Source organism: Eutrigla gurnardus, assembly GCF_963514095.1.
Source record: "Eutrigla gurnardus genome assembly, chromosome: 9".
NCBI classification, from domain to species: Eukaryota; Metazoa; Chordata; class Actinopteri; order Perciformes; family Triglidae; genus Eutrigla; species Eutrigla gurnardus.
Window position 1 is genome coordinate 2939276 of NC_139923.1, and position 5323 is coordinate 2944598.

Here is a 5323-nt window from a genome sequence, read left to right on the forward strand (position 1 = left end):
ATAAAATCAAACTAAATCATACCCATACATACCCATACACCATAATTCAATTTGGCTGTCTCTTTGCTATGCTTCTGAGCAAATATAGAACTTATTAGAATTTATTTACAACATTTTTCTTCTTTTTTTTTCAATCAAACTAAAAGATAACCTTTATCCTAAACAATTTGGGCATCTTAGCCACTGCTGTCTTTTTCTTTAGCAAATAAAGGATGGTTGAATAGAACTTTTTCTTTTCTTTTTTAAATCAAACAAACAACCACACCTTTACCCAATTACATGCTGGTCCTCTTAGCTATTCATCTTTTAGCCAGTTGCTGAAGCAAACTAACTGGTTCACATTTTCTGAAAGTAAAGCTGACCTTTTCTTTTGCACAATGTGGCCTGCGACTGAGAAGAGTCTTTCACAAGGAACCGTGGATGCAGGAGTGGCTAGATATTTGCGAGCCAGCAGGGCCAGCTTGTCATGGGCTCTTGAATGAGCAGACCACCACTGCGAGGGGCAGTCCTCCATAGTAATGCTCAGCTCTGCTCTGTACCTGTGTACTGCTCTTCATCGGATTGTGATTCTGAGCCCATCTGTAGACACTCATTTTCTTCTTGGGTGGTCCATGTTTAGAAACCTGTGGAGACCTTCTGGGTGATTGTTCATGCAGCATGAAAGTGTGGTCCACACCTCTTCTCTTTCACTCTTGGGCAGGCAGAGCGTCAGACCCCGTTACAGCTGTGAATGTAGCAATTCAATTTTATTTATAGTGTCATACAACAGAAGTCATCTCAGGACACTTAACACATTGAGCAGGACTAGAATACGTTCATTATGTTCAGAGTTAATACAATTTCAAAGTCCCAACATCACCAGGAGCAAGCTTTACAGCGACAGTGGAGAGGAAAAACTGCCTTAATAGGCTTTTAGGCAGAAATCTCGTGCAGCCCAGGCCCTTGGGTTCCAACTGCATTTGGTGTTGGTAGTAGTATAGTAGTAGTAGTAGCATTAACAGTAGTGGTAGTATTAACAGAAGCAATAGTATCAACAGTAGTAGTCCATGGCAGCAGGCACAGCCACGCCGAGATGTATCCATCCCAACCATGTCGCCATAGACCAAAAGCAGGAGTAGTTGAGCAGTCACACAGCAGCAGGTGGAGCTACAATATGGTGTTTACAGCATCAGGCCAGTTAGCAGTCTGCATCGGTCAGGACCTCAGCGGACTCTGCTGGACCAGAAAGCATAGCCAGACTCCCGGGAGTAACAGTAGAGATGCCAATTTTAGTGAATTACTTTAATCAATAGTCAGCCGCCTTAAAAATACTGGCGGTAAGAGTCAAACAAGACCACAGCATCGTTGCAGTCTGGATCAGATTCCACCACGGTCCAGGGAGACCTGCTAGGCGAGAAAGCACAGGGACTCCGGGGAACATACAGAGAGAGAGAGAGAGAGAGAGAGAGAGAGAGAGAGAGAGAGCTAGAGAGGCTCAGTGTGTCACTATAAATAAATCCCCTGGCAGTCTAGGCCTATAGCAGCTCAACTAAGAGCTGGCCAGCCCTAACTATAAGCGTTGTCAAAGAGAGGAACAGTGTCTGTGTCCAGAACCGGAAGACGGTTCCACAGAAGAGGAGCTTGATGGCTGAAAGCTCTGGCCCCTGTTCTAATTTTGGAGACTTTAGGAACTACAAGTAACCCTTTATTCTGAGAGAGTAGTGCTCTAGCAGGACAGTAGGGTTTAATGAGCTATTTAAGATATGATGGTGCCTGACCATTAAGAGCCTTGTAAGTGAGAAGGATTTAAAATTCTATTCTGGATTTTACTGGGAGCCAGTGCAGAGAAGCTAATACAGGAGAAATGTGATCCCTTCTTCTAGTTTTAGTCAGAACACGCGCTGCAGCATTCTGGACCAGCTGGAGAGCTTTAAGAGATTTATTTGAACAGCCTGGTAATAAGGAATTACAATAGTCCAGCCTTGAGGTAACAAATGCATTGACAAGTTTTTCTGCATCTTTTTGAGACAGCATTGGCCTAATTTTAGTAATGTTACACAGGTGAAAATAGGCTGTCCTCATAGTTTGTTTAATATGCGAGTCAAAGGACAGGTCCTGATCAAAGATAACTCCAAGGTTTCTTACAGTACTATTTGAGGCGATGGCAATCCCATCAATAGTTGCTATATCTTTAGACAGCGAGCTTCGGAGGAGTTTAGCATTTAGTTTAACATCAGAATATTGCAGGTCATCCAGTATTTCATGTCATCAACACATGCCTGGAATTTAACTAGCTGATTGGTTTCTTCAGACTTGATCGATAGATATAATTCAGTATCATCTGCATAACAATGGAAGTTTATAAAGTGTCTTCTAATGATATTGCCTAAAGGAAGCATATATAAGTTGAAAATAATTGGTCCGAGCACAGAACCTTGAGGGACACCGTAATTAACTTCAGTGTGCCTGGAGGATTTTTCATTGACATGCACAAACTGAGATCGATTGGATAAATAGGACTTAAACCAGCTTAATGCAGTTCCTTTGATGCCAATTCATTTTTCCAGTCTACATATTAGAATCTCATGGTTAATGGTGTCGAACGCAGCACTAAGATCTAGCAGGACAAGTACAGAAACCAGTCCTTTGTAAGAAGCAATTAGAAGGTAATTTAGTGTTGAGGTCCTGAGGTCACTACAGACTCTTCTTGGTCTCGGGAAAGCGTCGACAGACATGTGGACCTCCTTGATGGTGTCGCCATCCTTTTCCTTCTCTGCAAAGAGGAGCTTCACTTGGAGGAGGTAATATGTTGGAGGTTCATGATTTCCCCCAAGATCACACTCCCTCTGTGCAGACACCCTGACTGAGTCTGAGCAGCGACAAGGACACAGTTCTCCCCACAGCAGGCCTTTCATCCAATTCACCTGAACACAACTCAGTTCACAACAGTTTCTCATTCAAGACTCACTGGATTCAAATAATTTGATTCAAAGCAATCAAATAAATAAATTAAAATACATTAAAATCAATCAATTCAAAGTGATTCAAATCAAACATTTCAATTACATTCAATTAAAATAAAGTCATTCAAATATGTTCAAATCAATCAATTCACAGCAATTAAAATGAAGCAATTCAAATATATTCAATTCAAATGAATCAATTCAAATATTAATTTCAAAGATATACCATTTGAATAAGTAAAGTTCAAATAAATGCAGTTCAATTGATTCAAAGCAATGAAAATCAATTCAAGTAATCAATTACATTAATGTAAAGCAGTTAAAATCAATTAAATAGAAAAAATCCATAAAAATAAATTCAACTAAGCTCAATTCCATCAGGGAAAAAACTGAATTGAAGACAAAAAGTGCTTAGGTCTGCGTTCCAAAACCCACTGGATGCCTCACGTGGTTTAGGGGGGCTTCATTGTAAAAGCTCACTGGATGACTGAGGTAGGTTAGAGGTACTCACCCTCTGCAGCTTCCTCAAGGTGAGCTTGGTAGGATGAGCTGACGGCACGCGGGTCCACTGGTCCTCCTTCAACTCGACTGTGGGGGAGTTAGGGGGAGACATGGATTCTGTACACGGTTCATGCTCTGTCATCATATCATTACAGATGGAGTCAAAGTCGATGACTGAATGTATTTTCGATGATTCGAGTAGAATTGTGAGCATATTTAAATAATAAAGATTACATCCTACTTTCACTTTTTGCATAACTTGTGTTCTACATCGCAAAGAATGTAAGATGTAGAAATATGTGTATGTTGGCTTATTTGTTAGGATGCTCATTTATTGAAACAGATGAAAAGAATGGTTGGTAAAAACAAAAACAAAAAACAAGAAAGCAGTGTTTGGTTCACTTGTTCAAATGTGGAGACAGCAGTTCAACGTCAGTCATATAGATCATCTACACTGAGACTGATAGAATATCAATATAAGTTGCGGCAGGTGTTCAGGAGTCGTCTGGACGAAACACGTCGTTAGTTTGTTGCTTTCTTCGCAGAGAAGGTTCAGATTCATAGCCATGACTCATGTCCTGACTTGCAGGGCCTGCACTCGTGAACATATAAAGCACTCGGTTTACCTGCCCCCAAACCATAAACCTACTTGAAAGGCCTATATTTTACTGCAAATGATTCTCAACTAGGGCTGCAATTAATACTCAAGTAACTTGAATAATTTGATTACAAAAAATGGTCGAAGCAAAATCTCTGCCTCGAGGCTTCGTTTAATTCCTATCACCCGTGTTATGTGGCCTGCTCAGCTCAGGGATCATTGTTCTACATGGTCTGTTATTGTGGACACAGCACTACATTCAATTAAGTTGGCGCAATGGCAGAGACTCGTGCCAAAGGCCATCGGGACGTTCGGGTGATTTGTTGCGATGGACAACAACATCAAGTTCACCTGGGGGGATGTCAGAGGAAATAGTCTAGCCTTTTTGGCCTCAACATTGAAATATACAGGAAAACCTCACACCCTGATCAATCTTGTTTTTTTTTACTCACACACCCACTGGAGCACAAGTTAGTGGTCATCAGTACCCTTCAGCACCAAAATGTACCCACAAGATCAGGATGAGAGGCGAAATGTCCTCAAAAACCTCAAGCTTGGCCAGTTGCCTACGATAAAGCTTTCACAGACTAAAATATACAAGGTAGCCAAAATAAGCCCATACATTATTAATCACCGCTTCTCCTGTTCAGGGTCGCTGGAACAGATTCCAGCTGACATTGGGTGAAGGCAGGGTAAACCCTGACCAGGTCGCCAGATTATCACAGGGTTGACCAATAGAGACAGAAAACCATGCACACTCACATTTCTGCATGTCTTCGGACTGTGGGTGACGGTTGGAGAGCTTGGATAGACAAACACGGGTTGAACAAGCAAATTCCGCAATGGACACAAACTTGAGCTCTCTTGCTGTGAGGTGACAGTGCTAAACACTACACCACCATGCAGCCCGTCAAAGTAAATAATACATTATTTATACATAACATTGTATTACATTTAATGTATTTAAATTCAATGCAGTATTTGAATGTTTCCTGCTAAGGATTTATGTAGGCTACAATATAAAGATGGAAGACTTTAGAAAAAAAATAATGATCAACACAAATCTCATCAGAGTAGTTACCAAAAATATGAAAATAAAGATCCACTTTTTAATTTGAGCATGTACATTTCCTGTTAATAACGTTATTAATGTCACGCAAACAAGCTTGGATAACAGTGCAATGCAAAAAATATGTGAATAATGATATTTTGAAAAGTGGGATCTTTTTCCTGGCAGCACGTGAACGCGCCACCAGGCCCCTCCTACTTCCGGTAAGAAACC